Source organism: Apis cerana, linkage group LG11 (assembly GCF_029169275.1).
Source record: "Apis cerana isolate GH-2021 linkage group LG11, AcerK_1.0, whole genome shotgun sequence".
Classification (NCBI taxonomy): domain Eukaryota; kingdom Metazoa; phylum Arthropoda; class Insecta; order Hymenoptera; family Apidae; genus Apis; species Apis cerana.
The window spans coordinates 7,346,472-7,374,309 of NC_083862.1; the positions used below are offsets into that span (position 1 = coordinate 7,346,472).

Sequence of the window (27,838 nt, forward strand, 5' to 3'; positions counted from 1 at the left end):
ATACACCGAGGCGCGTGCACTCACGGGCTCACAATTATCGTCATCGTCACCCACGAGTTTCCATACACGTCAAGAGACGAGGGAGTAAAGTTGTCGGCCGGCCAACCGATCGGGCGATCGAGGGCCGCGTAAAAGCGGCGGAGACACGGAGACCAACGATCGATCGATCGATCGATCGGTGGTGCGCGCCACGATTATTGCCCATCGTCGATCTCCGTGTCTCGTGGCTCGTGGAACTTCGTTAACGGGATAAAAACTTCGTGGTCGTCGTTTCGCGGAACGATCGGCCATTCCAGGGAGGGAGGAGGGGGGGCTCGATCGATGATCATTCCGGAAGTGGAGGCGGTGCCCACGGATGGGACGACGACGATGACCACAACCGGGAATCGATTAGCCGTGTCACGATTTTTCGCGTGTAAACTTGGACAAATTACCCGGCGAGTTGGGTCGCGAGGGTTGTGTTTGAAGAAAGAGAGAATCATTGACGAAATTACAGAGAGAGAGACAATTTATGTCCTTGTGTTGTTTAAGTTATATCAGGTTCGCGTATCCCGGCATGAAAATATTAGACATGTTCTTCTGTTAATTTTTTGTCAATTTTAATTCGATTGGGAAACTTGGAATTAAGCGATAAGAAACTCTTGCAAAGCGATAATCTTTTTTATCGCGTCAAGTTTTACAAATTAAAATATCTTTTAATAACTAGTGATTAGTAGATAATAACGATATAAGTATAATTAACTTTTTAAACTTGAAACTAAAAACTTTTTCGAAAAATATTTCAAAACGAGTCGAGAGAAACACCCTGTATGCATCCATCCCAGGAACAATCCGCCTCCGAGCTCGAGTCAAACGCGACGTTTCGCGTGTTTTCTTTTTGCGTTAGAAAGGAGATTCGTATCCATCGAACGGTGTTTCTCGGATGGGATACTTCTTATCGTTAAGATACGCTAATGTGTGTCGAGGAGATTACCGGAATATTTACTGATATTCGTGCGGGAAGGATGTACGGGTTGCTTTGAACGAGATAAGCTTGACGATTTTGTAAATTAAGAAACTGTGGGATCGTAACTTATGGAATGGTTTTCTTATTCGTTCTGAAACGGATAGTCGGATGAACGATTCGGTTTGAGGATATAAGAAATTTATGTTTGTTGGATATATTAACATTTGTTAAAAGTTGGGAGAAAAATCGTCGTAATATACATCATCTTGTAAATTGATGACGTTGATTTTCAGAATTCGAACTCGTTTAAATTAATAATATACGTATGCAAATTTCTGTTTCAATATCGAGAATAAATAATATCGATCGAAAAATATCCAGGATTCATCCACGCTTTCACGGGTCCCTGCGCATAAAATCGTGAAAAAAAATCTCTTTCGCGCTTCCAGATCTGATCGAGAGGATCGGTACAAAGTACCACAACGGGGTATTTAAATGCAAAATTGTGTTCCTTCCCCCCTCCCCCTCCCCCTCCAGGTGATAAAAACTTCCAAGAAGCAAGAAATAAAGGGGGGCGAATCCAAGATCGTCGATCGATCGTTCGCAACCTTCTCCTCCCTTCCCTTCCCCCCGCAATAATTATTCGTCGTCGCCACCCACGAGTCGAGGCTGAGTCTCTCTCGAGCCTCCTTCTCCTTCGAGGAGAAAGAAATCGAACGGAAGGGGGAAAGAAAGCGAAAACAGAAAGGAACGACGCGACGCGGATCTCGAGGCATTTACGACGACCCGCGCGTTTCCAATAGTAATTCTAAGCCCCTGGTTGTCTCTTTCTCGTAGCTTGGAGATCGCGTGGGCGAACGAGCGACTTTATTGGCCGGTCCACAATGACATTCGTGGGTACGTTGCCGGTTGTAGCGCGACTATTTCGCGGGGGGGGGGGGGGGATCGTAGATTACTTGGCACCCTTGGCGAAACGAACGAAATGTTTTTTTTTTCTTGGATCTAATTGTAGAAATTATAAGTATAAAGGTATATCGTCTTTCATGCTTAACTGTTGCTCAGTTGAATGACGATTGTTGTAATTATTGCAAGGGAAATATCTTTTTTTCTTTGCTTTCTTTACGATCGAAGTACTTATTTTATGGATGAGATTAGCTATTAAAATATTGCAATAATTAAACAATCTTTTTCTTTTTCTAAATAACCCAATTCAAACACTTTTGTTAAAATTAATATCAACTTTCATTGACATCGAACGCATACCCATTACATAATTTTACTAATAATATTTAGAATAACTTCCTTATTCCATTTTAACTCTATATTTAAAACTCGACTGCATCGTGCCAATATCCAAATCCTCAAACATCTTCAAACGTCTTCGAACGTCAAAAGGTATTCCCACCAATTCACGGAGTCAAATATCAATTTCTCAAAAATCTAATCTCAATAATAAATGAGAAGAAAGAAGAAAAAAGAAAAACAGGCTTGAGGTCAATAGAAAATTCCGATAATTCTATTTCGAGGCGCGCTTACCTCATCGAGCGTCAATAAAAGACGATGATCGTTGAACAGAAGCGAGGTCCGATTAGCAACCACGTCCCTCATAAAACCGTGAATGTTTGTTAAAGTTTCACGGGTGTCGTGGCGGGTCCAACTTGGAGCAACGACGGTTGTATCCCAGGCCAACAGAGAGAAGACAACAAAAGGGAGGGCAAATAATCGTGGAACAATGGCCGGCTTGGTTGCTCCCGCGATCGCCGTTTACGCTGTGCAAACGAACGCCCGAAGCCTTACGGATTCTAAACACGAGACGTCCCACCCCTGTCCGCTTGTTTTCGCTCTCGAAACGGGGGTGGCCCGTCCAAGTGCTCAGGAATTTTATACGGTTAATTGCGTCACGGGATTGACTGCCATTTTTCACTCGAATCACCTGCGTTTCGATCTTGCAACGAGAGAGAAAAAGATATATGTTTGTAATAATTTTGAAGAAATGGAGAATTTTTGAAAATTTTGAACTATCTGCGATTTGGATAGAAAAATATCTATCAAAGATTAAAAGTAATTTTCTGTGGATCTAAAATTTTTAAATTGTCTATTTACGTGACGATTTGGAATATGTTAAAAATGGATCTGCTGTTCCTTTTGTTGCAAGATTATTCTCGATTATTCATAAGGTGATATTAATTTTTTGAACGAATTAATATGCATAACACGCTGTTCTGCTCGAATCATTTAATTTTCTTCTCCAAGTTTAGATTAGGTTTTGGTGATAAGGAATAAGGAAATTAATAATTCGAAATTGAAAGGCTGTCTTATGTAAATTAAATCATTTTTGTAGCGTAGATATATAATTAAGATGTATTATTGTTAAACATGTATTAACGAGATGGGTATATTTTGAAATTACTCGCGAAGAAATTACTTACTATGTAAATTTAACATCGTATTAAAATAAAAAGAAAACTGTATTGAAAATATAACCGACCAAACTAGTTTTAATCACGTATTATAAACCAGTTTCGAAATATCATTATTTCATCTTTATTAGAGAGATCATTATTATGATAAAAATAAAGGAGGATTTTTAAAATCGTCTAAAAATGTATACATATTTCACTTTCTCGAAACGAAAACTATCCTCTCCATCCCCAACCAAATTACCCAATTTCACTTCACGCCCATTACGCCCTCATTTCTCCACGATTAATCTCGTCATCCCTCCATTTCCCCGGAGGAGAACAACACCACCGCCATCCAGCCCTCGACGCGTTGCCATGCCGCGCGCAAAACTTGAAATTTTTTAATTGCGGGGTTAAAACGCGGACTCTCGACGCCCCCACTGTTATTTCCCCTTTATGGAGAAATAATTATCTACTAATGACAGGCCCGTATGCTCTTACGACCGCCGTTTACAGTTTTGCACCATGCAAGCTATACGCTTTACGGATTCTAAACACGGAACTCCCTTTTCACCTCCTCCCTCCCCCACCCCTTTTACGACGCTCGACACCGGGGAATAATGGCGAGTGCACGTGAACAAATTCGCCGGAAACGTCGTTGATCGTCGTCGATCATCGTGGCCGATAGTCACTTTCGAGAAGAAAACAAAGGGGGTGAAAAATAGGAGGAGATAAAGGATGTTGCAACGTTAATAATGAAAGAGAAAGGGGAGAGAGAGAGAGAGATCAGGAGAGGAGATACGGAAGAACGTCTAATCTCCCCCCTCCCTCGGTTCAATATTCGCGCAATATTCGTGAACACGTGCACAAGGAAGGGAGACCCGTGTTACATGTGTGCCTAACCCATCGCGAGATATCATTCACTATTTTCCCCGGTTAAATCCGATAATTAAGTAAATAAAGCTGCATTTCACCCGCGATTGTTGCCAATGCCTGCCAGCAGTCATACGTAATCACACTCTCCGATTTCGGAATTTTACAACAGTTTCGGATGAATCGTGAAGAGTTTACAATTTGCAGGAAGGAGGAAGATTTCGCTTGGTTCTTCCAATTTCCTGCATGTAAATTTTGCACAAGTGTAATCTAGCCAATCGAAGCAGCTTTTACATAATTTTCCATAACTTGAAAGTCGAGGATAAAAATTTCAAGATAAATTTTAATACTTGAAAGATTATTTACTGTATTACGTATGTACGTATATACGTTATAGGAACAACGTCACTCTGGAATCCCACCTGCTCGCCTCTACGCCAATGTGCAGAAGTTAAACCGTTTACAGCATTGTACGATTACCCACGCCGGGATTCCATGGTCCTGCCACACCTACACCTACGCGGACGTCGCCCCGAGTGGCGAAACACACAGTCACCGCGACAGTCCCGACGTAGGCACCGGTAGACGCGTACACGTGAGCGTGCACGCGGTTAGGTTAAGTATAATGCTTGGTCGTGCAGCTTTGGGGGCCCGGAGGCGCTAACATGAAAATCGTATGGTAATGGGGCACCGTGGCTCCTCCAGCATGGGGTCGTGTAGGAACTCGGTGTAGGAACTCGGGCCCGCGGTAAGTCTAGCCTTCTTCCTGGTATTGGTATCCGACCGCGTAGGCCAAACGTGAAGGAGAGAGGGGGAGAAAAAGCGGAATAAAGGCGAGAGAAAGAGAAGTCATAGGCTTCCCCCTCCCCCTTTCTCTCTCTGGCGAGGAGGGTTCCTGGGTTCGCGTGCCTCCGATAATTATACGCTCGAACCGAGGAAGGGGGGGAGGGAGGAATAGGGGATATCGAGTCTGCGGTTCGACAGGGTCGAAGTTGACCGGCGTCTAATCGATTCGCCGCCTCGGCATGGAAATTTCTTTCTGGCTGCCCCGGGGCCACCCTCTCCGCAACGCCTAGCATCTTCGAGAAAACTCGAGGATCTATCTAGCAGGAGGTTGCTCACGATCTTCGATGGTTCTTTGAGACTCTTAGGTCTTGTGGTAATGTTGGATCACGTTGTGGAAGGGGGAATGTCGTTATGGAATGTTAACGATCTGCCTCGCTTCGCACTTTCGACCGAGGATTCAAGCATTCCTCGGTTTTCGACTTCCTGGTTGGAGGTAAATTGGTTTTGGAGGTGTTTATGCGTCGAGCAAGGAAATTGTTTTTGATTCTTCGATTTTGGGTGTAGTTAATAATAATTGGTTTTCGAGACGAATGGATAGAAGATCGGAAGATTCGATTAATAAGAGTTCGTGTAATGGGGATTATTAATTATTGTAATTTAATTTAATTGTATACAATAAAGTTTAAGTTATGTTGTAAAGTATGAATTTATTTATATTTTATGTGAAAATGTTTCAATCTGCGATTCGTAGTTGATACTAATATTGGTAGAAAGAAAATAGAGCATGAAGACGTTATTAGAAGAGAAATACTCTTGTAAATGATATGAATAATAAGATGTTGGATAATGTGAATTATACAAAAATTGAATAAAAACATTCTGCGTACATTTACAATTTTGAGTACAGAAATATTAATAATTTGAAATTTAAAATCGAAATTAAAATAAAAATAGAAATAATAAATGGGCTTTGATAGAATCGTGTTGATAGCTGTAATTTTTATTAGCGTTTTAGAGTCTCGCCGCGTATTACCTTCTTCATTTAAGACACTGGATTACCTTCGGAGAATTAATAGTGTCGAAAAATATGGCTACTAAAATTATAAGACTAATTAATCCGTTGCTTTACAACTTTCTTAATGACTGTTATTACGGATAGCTATTTTAGCTTAAGTGCCGATAAAAATACTTTTCGAAACGTGTATTAGATAAAAGAGGAAAATAATTTATAGAAAAACAAATTTTTAATAATTCATATTAACAACTGTTACGAAGGAATTATTAAAATTCCTTTTATAAAAATAATCTAAAGTGTGTATATTTTATTAAGTTTTAAATCTTTGATATCATTAGAAATCACCGTTAAATTTTTGTTTAATTATTATAAATCATTTGGATAAATTATTCAAGATAGCATAATATCGCATTAGAATTCATTTATCTCGATGTATTTTTTATATTTTTTATTATCAAAATAAGTAATTTTCATCATCTCTTTTTAAATATAATTAACAAACCGGATCAAAAAATAAAAGAATATTTATTGAAAAAAGTTTCTTTTATAAAATATTTTTACACGACGAAAAATCTTCATAAAGGAAAAGGTAAATATAACATATCTCTTTAAGTACATAGTATAAATAATGCCATTGCATTGGAAATTAAAACGACAGTACGAAAGAAAGCAAGAAAGTTTGTCGTACTTCTTAGCAGAATGTTACGAATGTTATGCATCTGCATAATATGAAAATTGAAATTTCCATTATCTTTACAATTTTACAACTTCTTTGAAACTCTGAAAAATTAAGGTCGAAAATTTTAATGTATTTAATACTCAAATGTACTCATTTTAATTCTTTGAATCTTTGAATCTTTGTGTTAACTTATAGAATTTTTTCAGTTCATGAATTTATAAATTTTTTAATTTTTAATAAACGATGTGTGCAAGAATTTTTTATATTCATTATTTTTAATAATAAAATAATTTCTACAAGTGAAAACGATAAAATAATCACGTTCAATCTTTTTCGTAAATTAACAATAAATTATTTCCCGTAAATATCAAAGTAATTAATCCGCTATCCTTGGTCAAATCGACTCGACTTCTCAGAAGTAACAGCCACACGCTTCTGAGTTTTATGAAGTACAATGTCCCCGATAAAATGAGCGCAATGAAACAAACGCGTTCAAAGTCACGAAACCCATTTACATTGTACACACAACGAATTTCGTGACTTCCCGACGACCATGAAACAACAAAGACAAGAGCGTCGAGCAGCTTTTAAACTCACACCGCAGTGTGTTTCAAGAGTCTTAAATATTTCTACATCTTTATATATATATAATATATAATTTATAAAAAAGAAGCTTAAAAGAAATTGTCTAATAATAATCCTTTTTTAATCAACAAATTCTACAGATTTTTTAAACCATAATAATTCAACATAAATGTAAAAATCTTTTACAAACTACTCAAAATGAATTCCAACTTATCCAAAAATCCCTCAAATTCGTTAAAAGAAAACTGAATTTTCAATCTCAATTCCAACTCATCCAAACATCCTTCAAATCGTTACACTATATTCTATTTTTCGAAAAACTTCTTCTTCAAACAGAAAAATCACCCACCAACCAATCTTGCAACCATTTCAAACTTGTTCAAACATTGACAACTGTTATACAATATATACGTATCATACATTTTCAAAAAAGAAAAAACCTCAAATTACTCAAACCACTTCAAACATCCTCTTCAACATCATAACCCCGATCTCTTCAGAAATTATTAACGCGAATCGAGTCTCGGTTAAAAATCCTCGCGATCCTCCTAACGATCGCCGCAGAAGGACGCACGCAGAAGTTTGGCTTCGTCAAACGGCATACAACAAACGGAAAACGGCGCGAAAGGGAACTTCACGGGACACGTGGCCGTTAATCAAGCATCGCATCGGGGTTGGCCGCGTCGTAGGACGACAGATCCACGGGCGGATCTTCACACAAACGGTCCGCACCGATTTCCACGGAAATCGGAAACAAGGTTCCGGCCGGTAGTGTCAACAGATTTGCCCCTGATAGTTGGCCGTACACGGACAGGACAGTGTCCGTGAGGGGGAGGGGGAAGGGTGGCCAAGAAGGGGTGCAGATCGATCGCGAGTGGCAAAGCGGTGTGCGTCGTGGCCCGAGCGTGTGTGTGTAGGTCGAGTCGAAGCAAGGGTGGGCTCACGATCAAATATTAAGTCTTATCTGGCGCCGCTTTACCCAGAAGTCGTTCTCTCTCTCACTCCCTCTCTCTTTCCTTTCCATTCCATCGAAACCACGTCCTCTCGTCTCTCTCTTTCTCGCCGTGTCTAATTATCCCCGCCAACGACCGATGCTCTACCACAATATCCCCTCTGTTTCCTCGCCAACTAGCCACCCTCTCATGGTCGCGGGAGCTATTCTCGATCGTGAAACCGCACACGTTGAGTATAGAATACATAAAAGTACCAGGGTTGCTTTCTCTCTACTCGTCCACGATCAACCACTACCCGCTCCTTACGCTTCTTACACCACCGGCCCAACCATTCTGCACCCCTTTGGCGCGAGAGCGCTCCTTACTTCGATCGTCGGGACGTTAATAGCCGTCCCACCCCCGCTCCCACCACCACGGCCCTCGGGGGACCGTAATTAAGAGAAGGAGAGACGCGGCGGATGGAGCCGATGTGGGTTCATCAAAGGAGGACATTCAGTCGGAGGAATCTTGGGTTTTCCGTTTTCATTCGCGTGATCTGTCCCCTTTTTTCCTCTCTCTCTCTCTCTCTCTTTTCTTCTTCTTTTCCTTTTTGAAGGGAAAAGGGGGTTTAATTGATTATATTCGTGGGAATTACGAATTTCGTCATGTTCTTGATAAGTGTATCTTTTTTTCTCGTTAAATTCGCATTATTTTTGAAGTTATTTTTAAAGAAATTCAAACTCTCGTCTCCTTCTTATTCTTTCCTCTCCTAACTTATTAAAAATCTTATTTTACAAATATCAAGATAAAATTACAAATATTCAGCATTCGTTAACTCCTGGTTAATCTCGATCCTGTATTCCCGTATTCCCTTTAAAGAAAAAAATTGGAATCGCGTGTTTCCGAGTGAAAAGAAAGAACGGAGGAGAGATTCGAAGGCGAGACGTAGGAAAAGCGAAGGGTCGGCGCGTCCTCGTTACGCGGAAACGAGGGCGAAAGCGTTTCGAGGATTGCGATTCGATTGAAAATTCTCTCAGGTCCGTGGATCCTTGGGGTCGGATTGGTCGGCGCCAGTGGAAAGAAAGTTTTTCCCTAATGACCAAGCCGAAGTGGTTACCGTTAATTTGGCCCAACCCTCCCCCGCACTTCTCCGCCCCCGCCGTTTTTCGTGCACTCGCCACCGTGTTTATAGGGTGACCCAGAAAAACAATGGACGGGGAGCGACGAGGAGGAGCCGGGACAACGAGGAACAAGGAAGGGAGAGATCGATCACCCGTGGCAACGGGATCGACGTGATCGATCGATACGCACCAAGGTCACGACTGATGCGCTTTGCATCAGAGAGATAGAGAGAGATGAAGAGAGACTCGCTGATTCTTAGAGTCAGTTAGGAAAGATATCGTCGTTCTGATCGTTTCGATATATATTCGGGTTGCGTAGCCAAGTTTCGATTTTCTATTAATATGGAATGCGCCGTCTTCCGATGAATAATTTCGAGTTAATGTGACGTATGTTTAATGGAATCGCATGTGGATAACAAGAGGGATATTTGTTCGATCTTCGATCGAAGGAATGGATATCGGAATTTTGGACGTTCGAGAAATAAACACAACATGCGATTATATTAGGGTAGGTTAGGGACGTTAATTCAACACAATCGAGAGTATTGAGTCGCGTATATTTTATGTTTCGTCATCCAAAATAAACTTTCGATATTCCTTGCTATAAGATAATCCATAAAGCTGCAAAGAATTCCCTTCGTCCAACTTGTTTTCGTTACGAAGACAAACAACACATTCTTCAAATGAAAAATCTTTAAGAAACTCTCACTCTCAAAACGCGCAAAAATTTCGCTCCTTCTCTTTTCGAGCACCGTGTATCGCCTCGCAGAGACGACCGGGATAGCCACAAGCATGCGGGAAAAAGGAGGGTGTGAGGGTGGTTTCCAAGAGCAGGACAAAGAAGAGCGGTGTAGTCGAGAGAGAGAGAGGTGCTCTCACATTCTTTTTACCGAAGCGAAAACGTTGCCGGCGGAGGCAGCGAGAGCGTCGCCTATCGATTTTTACTTCTAATGAATTCGAGCTAAAAACCCACCCCTCTACCCCCACGACCATCACCTCTTCACATCACTTTCCTTCTCTCTCTCTCTCTCTTTCGCGCGCGCGCCGGTTCTTTTTCCTCGTTCTCTCTCCCTCTTCCACTTTGCCACAGCGCTACCCTCGTGCTTAGCCACGCTTCCACCCTCTGTTCCACGAACCACGCCAATCACTGCGCGGCATAATTACACGGTCGAGGCTGGTGCGCGACTCAGGCGAAGTCGTGTTTCTTAGACCTCGTGCACTGCGGTAAAAAAGAAAGGAAAAAGGGGGGAAAAAAGAGAAGGGTGGAGGAGAGGGTGGACGGGGGTGGCGAGCGTCTGCTGAGCTTAGAACCGAGCTTCGCGGGGTTAGAACGAACCTCTTTCCACGAGGCACGATTTCTTTCGAGGGAAGTGGAGGTTGAAAGAATCGCGAGCTCGAGCTTGGTCGAGGATCGTTTCTTGCTGGTTTTTGGATATTCTTTTAATATCTTGTTGTTAATTCATCGAATCGATAAGATAAAGTTTGCCGAATTTAAAAGAGATTTCAGAACAAAATAATTGAAGATATAAGAAAGTCATCATCGAGCTAGATCGAGGAGCTTATCTCCTTAAAAAAACTTTGATCGAATTCTATCAACAAATAACTTCCCCTAACCACCACCTTTCCAATTTTACTCCCGTTTCTCGCGAACGTATCTACGAAACGATCGTGCTAATAAAGACAAACAGTTGGCCAACTGTTCCTCCAATTAACAAGGATTCGTGGAACGAAATTGATGCGCGAAATTTTCGTTTCGCGAATCGGTAAGATTTCGCGGTATCGCGAAAACGCAGCGCACAGAGATGAGAACGGAATATATAAATCAGGCGGAGCGGGCCGCAGTGACGGACGCCGTGGATCTGAACCCGTGCCAGTTACTTACAGCTCGGTGGCAATTACTGTATTAGAAATGATTTCGAATTCGCGCTGTGACGGGCGCAAATGTACGTGCACTTGAAATCCACGCGTGTATGCACCGTTTGCATTGTGACAGGCCGGTATGCGGTTGGTTGGTCGCAAGCGTTGATGCTTGGAACAGGAATAGATTGGTAACTAGTTGCCAGATGCTCGACTACCGATCACCGGATTCGCCGCTTCCGCTCGCCTGCGAAATCTCGATCCAAAACGATTAATTTATCGACGCCTGACGTTCCTATTATTCATCCACGGCTACGATCTTTCGTTCAAGCAAATTTTATTTGCATCTTTTTAAAATGTTATAATTATATATATATATATATATATATATATATATATATATATATATATATATATATATAAGGAATGTCAAGAAATATTCGTGCTTGATCGATGCATCGTTTCTTCTTTTTCAGATTAACTAAATTAAAAAAATTTGGATTCTAAATTTGATTCTAAATTTCACGACATGAAACAAACATTTACACTTTATCAAAGGGGTAGTAGCTACTAATTTATCGACACCTGACGTTCCTATTATTCATCCACGGCTACGATCTTTCGTTCGCAATTTTATTTGCATCTTTTTAAAATGTTATAATTATATATATATATAAGGAATGTCAAGAAATATTCGTGCTTGATCGATGCATCGTTTCTTCTTTTTCAGATTAACTAAATTAAAAAAATTTGGATTCTAAATTTGATTCTAAATTTCACGACATGAAACAAACATTTACACTTTATCAAAGGGGTAGTAGCTACTAATTTATCGACGCCTGACGCCTTTTTATTATTCATCCACGACTACGATGTTTCGTTCGCAATTTTATTTGCATCTTTTTAAAATATTATAATTATACATATATAAGGAATGTCAAGAAATATTGCTGCTTTCAGATTAACTTAAATTAAAAAAATTTTTATTCGTGGAATTATTTTTTAAGAAAATTCCATTGTGGGGAAAAAATCAAGATGATATGACGAATAATTATGTTTATAAATATTGGGTTATTTCAAATAATTCGTTTCGAATAACTTAATCGAAACGAAATTCTAAATTTCACGACATGAAACAAACATTTACACTTTATCAAAGGGGTAGTAGCGACCACTACCCCTCGACGGAAGAATCGAATTAAAAGCGACAAAGATACGCGAAGACACGCAAGAGAAAAAGAGAGAGAGAAGCAATTACAAATTCGAAAAAAAAAAGAACGACACCCTTTCGAAAGAAAGAAAGGGTTGGTTAATTTATTCAAATTAGAAGGGCCGGTCGAGGAATGTCGCGATCAACCGTCATCCAATATTAACGCGGCCATTGAAATCGATCGGTTCGTCTCCTTGACCACCCCTTCGCGCCGTTCGAGAATAAAATACCCTGGTTTCTTAACTTTCATCAGAACGCCCCGGGGTGAGAATGGCGCATAATGCGAAACCGGTTTCGAAATCCATCCCTTAAGGAGCCGCTAACTCGTTCGCGTCGCAATTATCGGTGAGACATCGAAATGGAGTGTAACGGTGTGTACACGTTTGTGTGTGCGTGTGTGCGCGCGCAAGACGATACCAATACCCCATGGGACGAGGGAACGGTTAATTGAAATGAAACCGTGCGAACGAAATATTCTATGGGGCGAGTTTTATGGTGGTCCTCCCCGTGCTATGAGGCCCTCTCACAGATTTCTTTCAAGGCTGATTTTATGCAAATCGAATCACCGCCTCCCATTAACGATTACGACTTTTCGGGAATCGGATTGGTTATCGGATTGGATCGTAAATGAACGTGAAACGTTCGAATTATATTCTTTAATGTCATCAGGAAACGTCGAAAGGGTAGGATTTTCTTTTCGTTGATTTTCACCATAAAATAAAACAAAATACGTAATCTTAAAAATCGGAGAGGGGAAAAATGTCAAATTTAAATCCAAACTGTCCAACTATGATATCCAACTAAAATATTAATTTTAAACGGTGCAGAGAGAGAGAGAGAGGAAAATTGTAAATTTAAACGTCGATCTCGAGTAGCTTCGGGCAAATGAAAGTCCTCCGGCCCCGCTCGAATCGACGATGGAATCCTATCTTCTCGTTTTTATCAATTCGACGGTTTCCACGCGAATCGGTCTCGATCACACGAAACTAAAATACCGGCAAATACTGAATCGTTGTTATCGTCGTGTCGTGACAGGATACATAACGGTGACCGAATGGCTACACCACGGCATGCTCGCTGTAATTATCGTAATTATTGCAATTAAACGGTGTCGCGACGAGCGCGGATTACACGCAGACCCAGTTTCTCGGAACGCGTCATCAACTGGTGTACGTAGGGTGATTTAAAAAAAGAGGGAGGAGAACAATTTAGAAGCGTACATGGTAAGCGAAAGAGTTTAATTAACACAGGTCCCTCGATTAATCTTGAGAAGGATGTTGTAGAGGAGTTATTTTATTTGAGGAATTTCGGTGCTTCTCGGTAACGTTGTAAATGAAGGAAATGGAAGATAAATGGAGATTTGTTCCATTTACTTATTGCAATTTTTTTATTTAAAATAAATAATAATATATATATATAAAAGAGATTGAAATAATAATAATTTTTATTGGTGAAATTTTTGCCCTCGATTTCGAACGGAATCGAAATTATTCGATATATCGTTTTTTTTTTATTCGTTCGTTCGTTCTACACACATCTAAACTATTTGTTTTCGGATCAGTCCGTGCATGCAAGCTGAATTAATAGTTGGGGCGACGCGTCGAAATGTATTATTGAAAGGAGCGAATCGAGTCGACAATGGAAGTGCTCGAACGATCCCTGTTCGAAATAACGCAAATGGACGTCGGAAATGGGCAAAATCGAAGCTATCTTTTAATTGCGACGGGAGAACGATTCAACGTTTGCTTTTATCCGGAATTAATTTATTCGAATGATGCAAGCTCGGATAAACGAACAGGGTATTATAAAGATTATAAGTTCATGTAGCCTTTTTTTTTTTTTTTATTTTATGAAAACATTCATGCTAATCAATAAATATGTCACGAACTGCGAAAAAAAGAAGGAATTTAATATTTTTAAATATTAATATCGATATTGGTTAATTATTATTATCTTTGAATGTGGAAATATATATATACGTTTAGTTATTTTCGATTTCTAATTGCAAAAAGGTAACGCGAACGAATGAATTATTTCTTCACTGTAAATGTGTGACACGTATCGATTATTATTGCGTTTATCTATTATAATGAAATGATAATACGTTCAATATCATTTGCAATACTTCATTTTAATGAAATTATAACGAGATTAGACTGACTCAAGTGCTTGCTATATTTTCATTTAAATAATTATCAAACACTACTACTATTGTACCAAAAACAATTACTCGCAAAGAATAATGGATAGCTTAAACGATCATATTTAAAAAAAAAAATCATTCTATCAAACTCTTTTGATACTCGCCAATCATTTTTGCCTCGATTAAATCGTCTCATCTCTCCTCGAGATGATAGCATTGGAGAGTATTCGCAAATATTCTAAATTCGGCCATGATACGCGTGTTTCAAACGTCCAACGTCGATTAATCAGATTTCTCTGCCTGGCAACGATGGCAGAGAAGATAATAGGATTACAGAGGGGTCACCACTTAATTATCTATGGTTCGATACACAACGTTTCGTTTCTGACGACTACTAACCCATCCAACCGCCACGATTTAAATCTAAAACTATGCTGATATACTTGTGATATATCGAATGGAAGGGAACGTTAGTATCGTTCTAACGAAGAGTTATTTAAAAAATGATTATTTTTCAATAATCCCATTTCTCTTATTGATTTGTTAATATTGTTTTTTCGTTATATGAGAGAAAGGCAAGACTTTTATCTTGCATCGTACGATGTGTGTATGATTTAAATTATATAATGGATTTATCTAATAATGATAATGAAAAATTACGTTATATTGGCGATATTGGATGATATTCAACATCGACACACGACACAAGTACGTACGTTTATACGACCAGTTCGTCGAAAAACTAAGTATAACCCGGTTATGCTTGTCTCACTCGTTTCTGAACTCATGAGCTTCGATACATTTTTCCAGGAAGGAATTTCTATTCCAGAAATCCAACATTCGACGCGATATGTTTAAGTAATTGCAATTGGGTGGACACTGTGGACGGCGTTTTGTAACTCAACGAGAAGGAAGATTGGTTTTAAATTTTCGAAAGAGAAGTTTCATTAATGACAATCGTTTTTCGTTTACTCTTTTGAGTCACTGAGTCTTTAAATTTAGATCCTTCTTCTATAAAAGAATCAATACCATTGCACCCCTCGTTCGACCATTCATTCAACTTTCATCTTAATATTTCCAAAAAAAAAAAAAACGAGCGAGATATTCCGCATGATGGAGATAGGTGGACCATCCTATACATCTTTCCAAGAATTCATGTAACATTGGCCATCGATCGTCGCGATAACGCGGATGGAGGGCCTCTGTATAGAGAGGTTTCTCGAATAGACATCGAGGCAGACGCTCACGACGTAGCGGGGGTGGTAGACGATCGAAACCGATGTCGAAATAATTCCATTTCAAGACGGCAGTCGGATTACACCGGCCCCTGCCTTCCACGAAGGGCCAATCGATAGTCTCGTTGACCTGGGCCACGTTCGCACACCGATCGAATCCGTTAATCGCCCTTCCTCATAATTTCGGCTCATCACCCGATTTGACGCGTACAACTCGATCGTTGATCGATTGGAAGGCGATTAACATCCCTTTGTCCATTAATGGAATTTTTCTCACCAAACTTTGGCTATCGTCGATTTTGATTCAGTGTGAACACTGTAATTATACAATGCAGTAATTCAAAAAGTCGAAAGTGGTAAGGATAATCGATGAAAGAAAAAAAATGATAGATCTATTATCGTTGCGAATAAATAACATAAAAATTGTTGAAACAAATTTAAATTTCTTCTTCTTTCACATTTCTCTGAATTCTTTACTATAAGAAACCTAGGAAGACCTTAAAATCCAGAAATAAGTGAATGAGTAAACCTGAAAAAAATAATAATAATAAAAGTCGCCTGGAGCATCCTCTTCCTCGAGCATAGGACGCTGTTCCTCTATCCCCACGAATTTTATTTCCATAATCCACGCGTTAAGGGGATTAATACTCGAAATCCAAAGCATCGCAGTCTCGCCTTCACGTCGCCTCGCGTGTAATCACGTGACCATAGGATAATAACAGACGGTTCGTTATAAATTAATGATCGACCCCGTGGAGGGAGGCGTCGCGAGGGGTGGCGAGCGTAACAACAACGAGGTGTGTATGAGGGAGAGAAAAAGAGAGCTCGTGTCAAGGAGATCGAATTGGGGCCCCGTGATTTCGTAACTGATTTCACGGCGGAGTTGCCCAGCCTCCTCGAGAGCCGCCTCTCTCGCCTTCTTTGTCACGAGACACCGTGGTAGCGGATTTTCACGCTGGAATTCGTCCGCTTTTGTCTGTGGATCACGTGAGAAACATTGTAAGAAAGGAGGCACGATGGGGGCCCGATCGAACCGATCGGTTCGAACGGTTCGCAGGGGCCTGTTGTGGAAAGGTCGACACTCGATATTCTTGCCGATATGGATGGGGATACGAAATATCGGGGCCCCACCACCTGCCGCCCGCTTTTGTAATCGTTCTCGCGCTCCTTGTCATTTTTCTTTTTTCTTTTTTTCCCTCTTGGTCGTTTAGATCCAAAAAGATGGTAAAAGTGAAACGGTGATGCTGGGGCCCACGATGGATTTTTTCTTTTTCGGGGTTATCGAGGAATTTGTTTCGAGAAAGTGGGGTTGCTTTGTTTGGAGGTTGGAAAGGGTTTCCAAAGATTCCATCGATATTTGATTTTTGAAGAATCAGACGCTAATCAAAAATGGAGTTTGATCAAGTTGATTGAATGATTCGATTCGAACGTTAAATTGAATCTAGTTATCGTTGTTTAATTGTTGTTGTAAAATTATGAAATTGTGAATGACAATATAATTAATTATTATTGTGTATATATTATACAAGAGATTATATTAGGTTTAGAATAATGCTGAATAAGAAAGTAATTTATTGTCAAAATCTTTTTTATTTTCGTAAATTTATTTATTTATATCCCAGTTATTAAAAATATGTATTAAAACTAACAAACATTGGAAAAATGGAAAATGGAAAAATTGGGATCTTATTCATGTTTAAACAAGTAGGGAAAAATAAGAAAATTGATCGAACTAAAGCAAGGATTCTATAAAAAGAAGGAAGACTATAGTTTAAAGGAGGTAAAGCAGAAGCACGGAGGAGGATCAATCGATAGGGAAATATCGTTGAAGGGAATCAGTCATGGAAGAAAAAGAACGTGAAGAGGAAAACTATATATATATATATATAGGGAAAGAAGACGAAAAGAAGGGGATCGAAAACGTATAGGGGACTCTGTACCCTAGAAAGTTTGATGCCTTAAAGGGATGATCTTCCTTTTCATTGTTTGAAATATAGTCCACAGGAATGAACACTGGTGGATGAATATGAGAAAAAGTCGAACGGTGCATAAAGTTACGTTTTTGTATATTCGAAATTTTTCAGTGAAAAATTAAGAAAAATTTGTTGGATTAAGAATAGATCGAATATAGTAAGTCTTTTATAATACAATAAACATTATGGACGAAAAACAAAACTTATAATATAAATATTTTTTAAATATATCCAGTAATCCATGGAATATTTCATATTAAAAATTTTAATTACTAAATGATAGAAAAAATGTAAATCAAAATAAATATATTAACTCTATAAACAATAAAATCGTATGTTTAATTTGAAACTTGCATCATATTCAATTACATTTGTATTTTTTAAATTGTATTTGATTTCTCTTATTAAAGTCTTATTAAAGTCTTCAATTGTGACTTCAAATAAAAATTTGTGTTATAATGGAATTTTTTAATCATTTCTGACTGTGATCATCGTTGTTCGAATTAATTTAAAAATGTTATTATCAAATATAAGAAATTGAACGATATGGAAAACCATAGGGTATAAAGAGAATTGAAATAATTCTTGTAAAAACTCGTAAAAATTACGTGGAAACGAATTAATGATTATCGATCAAATCATTCCGAACGAACGTTCCATTTCAAGAATCGATTGTTTCAGGATCGACGAGGAATGGTGGAAATGTCTGGCGATCAATTAGCGGTACAAAAAGCAATTAAAGAACCACGTTGATTTGTGCAAAAAACGCGGCGAGAAAAAGGTGAAGAGACTTTTCTTCGACGCTTCCAAAGGGGTCAAACTTTTCCAACCCCTCGAGTCTCTTAATTCGAGGATCAACGTGTCTGTTTTCGAAGACTAAGTGCGTGTAGGAGAAATTAGAGAGAGCCTTTACACGAACTCTGTTTCTATTTTTTTCTCTCTCTTCTTTTTCCTTTTCTAATCTCTCCTTTTCTCGTCGAAAGGATACCTTTAACCGATTTAAACGGAAATTAGAGTTTCCCTCGCATTCCAATAGGTTTCCATTTTAAATTTTAACGCGACCAATTTTATCTTAGGTTTAATTTCGTTCTTCCTTCGCATTTCTATCCACTTGCAAATAATAGAACGCGGAAAACAGAAATTTACATTCTCGTGAATATTAATGCCCCCAGCCTCGACCACCTAAATACATCGAAACAGGAATCCTGTGTTCCTGGAATTACAATGACAGTCATTTCTAACGATGTGACGACAGATGTTAACTATTTTTAGCCGTAACATAACAAGAGTAAATATGCAAATGTATAAATTCACACGAATGATCAGAGTAGGGAAAAAGAAAATTTTTTTAATAAGATATATATATAACGATATTAACAAATTATTGATATATATTTTTTATAACATTCGATACATCACTGATGAAACACAAATTATTTCATTTCCATGGAACAAAGAATAAGAATGAAAGAACTCAAGAAACAATATGAAACTTTATTTTAATCTCGACAAAAGAAACAACCCCTAAACTTCCATTTTTCGTACGATCAATCGCGAACTTTCTGAAAATCTCAATCCGAATCTTAAAAAAGAAGAAGAAGAAAAAGAAGAAGAAGAATAATCATAGATATAAAAATCGATTTCATTTCGATTTCACGAAAGAAAATCGTACGCATTTCAGGTTCCTCTTCCTGCTTCACCGCGGCCCGTTATCGAAGCCCCGTCCAGGTTTATTGAAACGATCGTTCCGTGCAACGATCGGTTGACCCGCGTCCACGTAGAGCGCGCGGCTCGATTTCAATTGCAAATCGATTTCACTTCTTTGTAGTCAGCCACCTAGTGCGTGCCACCTATCTTCGATACGTGACAAGGAGGCTCGAAGGCGAATCCAGCCGCGCAACGTTCCCAGAAACGGTTTTAATCTCAGACGTGGCAGAGACCCCCGTGTAGGCTCGCACGGGGAAATCCATAAACTTGTGCTTTTCCACCGGGATCGATACGGCCGATGAATGATTAATATCGCGGTATCGGCGCCGCGGCTTTTTATCGGATCCCACGACTCTTCCTTGCTTTGTATCTGTACATTCGATAGACAGTTGTTTGCAAGCAGGGAAAATTTTAATTATTTTCTTTTCTCTCTCTCTCTTTTTTTTTTTGGTGCATTGGATTTAAATCTAGGAATGATAGATCATTAGTTTATAGATTGAAGATGACACCAGCGGCTATTAATTAATATTTATTTATATTTATTTTGTATTTTGTGTCTCCTTTAAATTATTTAATACTTTTTTTTTTTTGAGAGCATGAAAGAAAAATTCGTATTTTTAATTCTGTTGCAAATCTATAAATTATATGCTGCGTTATTGTTTGTTCGAGGAATTTCTAAAATTAACGTTAAAGTAGATTGGTAGTGTATGCACATACATAAAATATATCGTATTAATTTAATAAATTCGAAATTTATAACGTATCCGATTTATAATTTCATTTGCATAATTCAAGATTTTATCACATGACACGAGGACATTTTATATATAATTGAACTACTTTTCATTCCAAAGAGACGGTAAGAATGGCAAGGTTAAGTAAACTTGTCTGGCTAATAGAATTAAACTGGATTTCATCGTATTCGTTAAACCTCGCTCATTAAGACAATCTTTTAATCATTCTCAATTAAGAGAATGATCCGTGAAGCGAAGAAATAATCAACAATAATTGATTTGATAGGGATAAAGAGAAATCAAAAGTTTAAGATATCTTCTTTATCCTATATCGAATAATTGATAACAATAAAAATTTTGATAATAAAATCCTTTCGACTTTTATTTTTTATCGAGGATCCTTTCAAACATTTAATCAATTGTACGTTAAAATAGAACACTTCGTTGGACTTCTTATGCACTTCTTCGAAGAAAATTTTATTGATAATTTTTTCGGATATATATTTAATCGATTCTATATTATTTCTACAATTTCTTCGAAATTTCAATCACGATCAACGACACACACACACACATATACACAGAAAATATAAAATATACGACGCGTTAATTAAATCGATAACGTTTTGCATACAAAAAGTTATTAAAAAGTGAAAATTCGTTCGGATACAATTTATTCAACCGATTCCCAATTGAATATCCCGCATCTCAACTCGTACACTCGAAACTCATCAGTGAGCACTGTTTACACGCGCGCGTGTAAAATTTCATTGACAGCCGTGGCGCGAATATCGAGCGCGTAAAACGTGAAACCATAACTAATTTGTCAGTAACACGGTTCACGATAAAAATTCAATTTCCGCTTTCCTCCACGATTTGCATGATAACTGTAATTTGTATGATAATTTTGTCTTAATAACCATTGAGATTATAATATATACCCGATCAACTTCTTTCTTCTTCCAATACATATCCATACCTTTCCCCCATCACGATTTTTGAATATTCCCTCGCCTTTCGCGTCCTCGTGAAATCCTTGCGTCTTTTAATTGACGCCATTACGAGCTTTTATTTTCGCGCTATTAAGATAATTGTGTGGGCAGGATCGAAATTTTTGTTTTCCTTTCCTTTCCTTTTTTATGTAAATATAGAGTAGGGGTGTAAGAGAGAGAGAAAAAGAGAGAGAGAAGTAGGGATAAATTGATTCAATGGCTGGCACATTGGGGAGGGAAAATAGAGTAAATTGTCTCTCGATCAACGAGTATGCGAGTGCACAGTTTAATTGTATATGGAGTGAACGTGTATTGTTATCCTTGGATTTTAATAAACAATTTCAAGGAATTACGAGAATATAATCGTGGGTAATTATGAATATTAACGAGATGTTTGTATGATTTAATGTTTAATCATTTATATATAATGATTGGCAAAACATGGAGAAGGATTAAAAAAGGAAAAAAAAAAGAAAAGGAGGATTGAATATACAGGGGAATTTAATAAATAGGTGCACGTAGATTTTACCCGATCTCGAAGATTTTGTTATAAATTTTTGCAATGTATTATAATCAATAAATTAGAGTTTTCCGGTTGAGAGATAATATCTTAGCTATTTGACGACAGTCGAGTGTTTTCAGAAATCATTCCACTGACGATATGAGATAAGAACGATGAGAATGATTGTTTCGAATAATTACATATACGTGTATCATTAATTTTCATTATTCTTTTACGTTTGGAAAAAAAAAAGAAGATTGAAGCATAGATATTAAGCTACGATTTAACAAACGTTAAACATTTCTTTTCTACGTTCATTTGTAATTCAATTCATCTGTTTCTCAATCTTCAGCATTTACAAAATTAACAAAATATCTAGCATTTTAATCTATCTTGTATAAACGATCGATTTTTCGTGAATATCAACAAACATTGATGAAATTCTACTATAATTTTTATATCACTATTTAATTTTCTTTGTAAATAATTTTATAGAAAAAAAATTTACTTATCGATTAATGCAAAGCACGATTTCTATATAATCTCGTTTACAACAATTAAACTACATTAATCGGATGATTTATTTCTCCCGTATAAGATCGTTATCACGAGGGAACATTTTATCCAAGTTTCAGTGCAAACTTTCAAAACCGCGCCGTTTGACGTGATCGATCGGCAATGCGGAGGGATGATAGATTAGTTTCTGGCCAGGTCATTCGCGCGATCATCCGAAATAAAAACGTTCGAATGAGTGATCAATGTGCTTCATCGAATTCCGACATTGATCTTGGATCTAACAATCGGTTTCAAAAAAACAAACGCAACTAACTAAACTGTCAATTATCATTATTATCTAGAAAGAAGAATCGTGCGTTAAATTCTTTAATAGATTCTTCAGTTTGCAATATTCGTTTAAATAAATACAATTGCATTTTTTAATTTAAAAACTGATATTAAAAAATGATTAATTTGATGACGAACGCTTTCTTTTCGAAATAATTGAATTTTATTTATAAAATTGTAAATCCTCTTTCTACATTGAGCAGAGTACGCTTCATTAACACGATAATTATACTTGTCCTGTCTAAATTTGCCCGTTCCTTTTCCGTCATTATTAACTTCCGTCTCTAATGAACGTTCGACTCCAAGTTGATTACGTAAATTGGCGTTTTAAGCAACAAAACTGGCATTAGTCACTCGATAATGGCAGATAATCGCCACGCAATTAAAGCGTTTCGATCAGATAGACAGAATATATTAAGTGTGCTACCTACGTTTGGCTAATAATACTACACGCGGAGGTTATAACGTTTCCAATACCTCATTCTTCCTCGACATCGCTTATTTGATTTATAATCGAAAAATTATTTTTTCTTCTAAACTTACTGAATCAAGCAAAACTACTTGGCCAAAATATAAAATATTCATTTTATTTATAATAACATTCTATAATAACATATTTTTCATACATTGAATATTATTATAAATCAGTCAGAATGCAAGTAGCAAGAATTCTGTACAGCTAAAAGTTTCAATGGACTTTGTACAATTCTTCTGAAATGAGAATTTCCTCCTCTTATAAATAAAATTAAAAAGAAACAAATTATTAATATATAAAATAAAACTACTACTATTTTTTGGAAATTATTATTCTTTAAAAATATACGTATATTAATTCGAAACTTCTGATTGAAATAAAGATTGTACATTTAAGAAAGCGTACATTTTCTCAAGAAAGCGAAATCAAGGAGAAAATTTCGTCAATTATTGCTAAATGCTTATCCCCCGAACCTGTATTTACATACGCCTCTGCCCTGATTTTTCACGAATTCCATCGATCAATTAACCGTGCTAACCGCTATTTTCATACAGTCGGTATTTCGAACCGAGCGAGAAAATTACACGCGGCACGATGTTAATTAGTAGAAGAGGCTCGAAACGTTTTGCTCGTTTTCCTACTAGAGGATCAACGCGATTAAAATCTTATCGGCGTGCAAAAAACGCGAGTAGCTGTCGAGATCATTAACTGTTCCACTGTGGCAACCTTAATCCTCTTAATTTCCATAAACGGTGCTCTAAATTTCACGAGCGAGGGAAAAAAAAAAAAAACAAAGAAAGAAAAAAGGGGGGAAAAAAAGAAGAGGAGAGAAGGAAAAGGAAAAATCGCACAGCCAGAAAATTACACGAATTACGTACAAGATTGTACGAAATTGCTTTCATTACGGCGACATTGTAAGGGGATATTTATTTCTGAGAAACGATGCACTTGTTTCCTTGAGGCTCGAATTAATGAATTAAATAAGGAGACATCGAGGAACGGAGAGGGAGTGGTCAAGAAGAATAGAGAATTATGGTGTGTGTAATGCAGAAGAAATGGAATAATAATCGGTTATTATTAAGTTTCGTAATCTTTTTTCACTCGTCCATTTATCGATTACTGCTTATAAGACTTTAATCCTTCGAGATATGATTCGTTTTGTCGAACGATTTGTATGGGATTGGAGGAGATGGTACAATTGAATTAATGAGTGTAATTATCTGGTGAATTTTCTCAAGTCATAAGTTAGAAAACAAGTTTTCTTACGTAACAGCGATAAGTTTGAGGATAAAACAAATTAATTGTTACAAATAAATTTAAAAAGTGCCAAGTCACGTGCCAAGTAAAATATGCAATTTTAAAAAGAGCTTTATAATCTATAAATTGTATCGCTTATCTATATACTCAATATAATATTATTATTTGATCAAATTAATATGCATTATTAGACGTTTATCTTAAAATGTTAATTTTTAAGAAGAAAAACCGTTTTATATTTTTATACACGTAATACGAGAAAGTGTTTCCTTTTTCCATTCTAAAATTTTACTTTGAATAGAATGCTACTCATCCTTCTAAATTAATCGTTCGAAAATAAAGAGATAAAAAAAGTGGATCACGTTCGAAAGCTAAGAAGATAATTATAGTAATTTCAAGATCGTTGTGTATTCCATATTCCATGAACTAAATCTGCGCGTAATAGCATTCCGCTTTAAAGTATCCATAATATTAAGGAGTTACCGAGTCAAAGCAGACAGAATTTATAACGCTGCATAAACGTTATATTATACGAATTTCTACGATTTGTTCTATTTTATCGTCGAATCATCGTGAAATCACAAAGCCATTTCTTCCTAACAATATTCCTTATTATTTGTTACTCGCGTACCTATTCGTCTATTTTCTTCTAAACCGAAGCTTAAAACTTAAAACTCTCGCGTCGTCTTCAATTTCTCATTAAAAAAAAACCAGATTTCCCCTACTACACCCCAAATAACACCCACCACGAATGACTAACAACAGAAAACTCTCTCTCTCTCTCTCTCCAGCTGACAAAAGCGACCTCAACTCGCGCGCGTTTTCGACGTAGGAATATATTTCACCTCGCGTAACGCCTCGCGTTAACAACTCATCGAGCGATATTACTCGCGCCATTCGAGATTACCGGTGCCAATAACCTTCCTTCCTAGCCTGATCTACGCTTCCACGCGATCCGTCGCGATGGAACAGGCTCGGCCTCGGGGCAGGAGGGGGAGGGGAGGCGCATCCGAACGGGGGTAAGCCCGTTTATTGTCGTCCGCGACGCGAAACGGGGGAAACGTTCGGACACAATGAAATCACGGGGGGGAGGGGAAAAAAATGATCGTGGAGGGAACGACGGGATGGGTTTCTTCGCGCGCCTCTTAACGACGATTTCGATCGTTTACGACTTTAATAATTTAGGCGCGGCCAGCGCCTCGCGAGCCTCGACACGTTTTCGCTCGTAAACCGCGCGACTAAATCCGTATTTATGGGGAAGAAGAGGTAGTCCTGCCCCTCTCCTCCCCTCTCCTCGACTCCTTGCCGCCGAGTTGAGGTATTTTCCGTCCGTTCTCCCACATCCTCCCGTATCGCGTATCTGTATTTCTTGGTTCCAGGCTTGTCTCGCTTGGTGGGTGACAGGTTTTGGGTCGTCGTCTTGGGAAAAGATCTGGTCTGATTTGGCGAATTTAAAGTTTGACGGATTTTTGAACGAGGTAGTTCGAGATTCTCGTGTTTTTGAGATTTGAGATTGGAGCAGGAGTTTTATAGGTTAGGTTTTTCACGGTGACGATGATGTTCAATTATTGGAAAGTTTGAGAATATTAATAAATGAATAAATCAATTCGATTACACTCGATAATAACTAAAAAGAAATATCGAGTTATATCAACATTTATTTTGATTTTTTGGTCATCCTGAAGTTTATATTTTAATTTTACCTGGATTAATCTCTCATATTGTAATAAATGAAAGAGGTAAAAAAGAAATTTTTGGAAATTTAGGAATAATTTATGCAATATTAGGAATTGGATTCTTAGGATTTATTGTTTGAGCTCATCATATATTTACTGTTGGATCAGACGTTGATACACGAGTTTATTTTACTTCAGCAACAATAATTATTGCTGTTCCAACAAGAATTAAAGTATTTAGTTGATTAGCAACATATCATGGTTAAGGGAATAACTCAACCAATTTTGGCTTATCAAATTTTTCTCTCAAATTATTTAATTTTCTATTCGCAAGGAAACTAATAGTTATTGTAATATATAATATTGAAATTTGCGCAGTATGTAAAGTAATTCCTGTCTTCAAAATAATTTATTCAAATAAAAAATTCATTTGCACGTATCTTAAAGTCCGCCTTTCTAGCGCGATACATTATAATACGTAGGCGTAGAAAACGCATAACTATAGTGCATTTAGCAGCATTCCAAAAAACAATATCATTAATTCTACGTGTCATTCTTATCGAAACAATCTGGAAGAAAGTCATAAAATAATTATTACAAGCTTTATTAAAAGCTTTTCTTAGAATACTTATCGAACTACTTGTTATGTATTATTATTTCGCTAATCAATCTACTTTTCAGGGAACTGATATCGATTTATAGAAATAATTAAATTGATCGACGAAAGAAGAGTATGCGTGCAGAAAATTCGTTGCGGAAACTTAATTAACGTCATTTGAAATGATAAAGAACTGCATTCGTTTTAATAAATAAATCGATTAATAAGAAAAATTTTTTCCTCGCAAATCTTCTTTTTATTTCAATTTCGATTATTCCCAATTTCAAATTAATTACTCATTTAAAATTAACCTCGACACGAATCTCCCGACAATCTCGGAACAATCTCAGAAACGCAGCACCGAAAAGGGTAATCTAACGTCACCCTGTGACATTTATAAAGGCATGGACCCGGTGGTTAAATGGAACTTCTCGGTCAGCGCGCTCGGTTACGACAATGCCAGCCGCGTAATAAGTATCGCGAGACATTTTATACGCTCTTTACATTCCCTGTTCACGACTTACCGGGGACAGCAGAACTCATCTACGCTCCTTCCGTTCCCCTACGTTCCGTTCCCCTGCAACAGAAAGATACGAGCGTATGTTGAGCACACGTGCACGCATAGGAGGGGGGGAAAAAAGAAGAAAAACATAACGAACGAACGAGCGAACGGTTAATGCTCGTATCGCGCAGGTGTGAATCCACGAGTGAGATCGTGATGGTCCAAAAGCTTAAAGATCGCCGATCATCCAGCAGATCCTGGGCCGTGATAACGGGAGGGGAAAAAATTGGAGGAGGAAATTTGCTTGCTGCAGGCGAGGAACGATCATCCTTCGAGTTGTTCCTTGGATAATCTTTCGGGTGACGAGACGTTGTCGTTAGAATGGTGTGTAATTTGGTTCGAGTACTTTTGGCGTGTGCTTTGCCAATGGAATTTTTAACGGGATGGGATTGCGTGAATGAGCGTTTCTGATCGATCTGAATTTGGTTGTTAAATTCTGGAGATTTTTTTTGAAGAATGATAATATCTTGTTAGGTGATACATTTTGATACACTTGAAGCACTGTCATTTCTTTCAATACGATATTACTTCGTTAGGTTATTATTAAGAATAGTTGAAATACAAGACGTTAAAATAATGGATTTTAATGAAACGCTGTATTCCTCTTTGCTTCACACGCTTTTCTGTACGGATCGGTTAAAAATTTAAGAAAACATAATATCTTTACGTAGCATTATATCGTCAAGAGTGTTACATCGTGAGCTGTTCGTTTAATCTAAATGTCGTTGCGAATAA

The 27,838-nt window shown here is 37.7% G+C and overlaps 1 protein-coding gene across 8 annotated transcripts in view; it reads right to left on the minus strand.

Moving 5' to 3' along the window:
- Positions 1–27,838, minus strand: part of LOC108000131 (zinc finger homeobox protein 4) — a 420,790-nt gene that overhangs the window by 304,581 nt on the left and 88,371 nt on the right. For 6 of the 8 annotated variants that reach the window (XM_062081638.1, XM_062081639.1, XM_062081643.1 and 3 more), the window contains one exon: positions 27,066–27,118. The exons of the other annotated variants lie outside the window; for them this stretch is intronic. The gene's annotated coding sequence lies outside the window, so the exon portion shown is untranslated. The remainder of the gene's footprint in view (positions 1–27,065; positions 27,119–27,838) is intronic. 8 annotated transcript variants of the gene reach the window in all.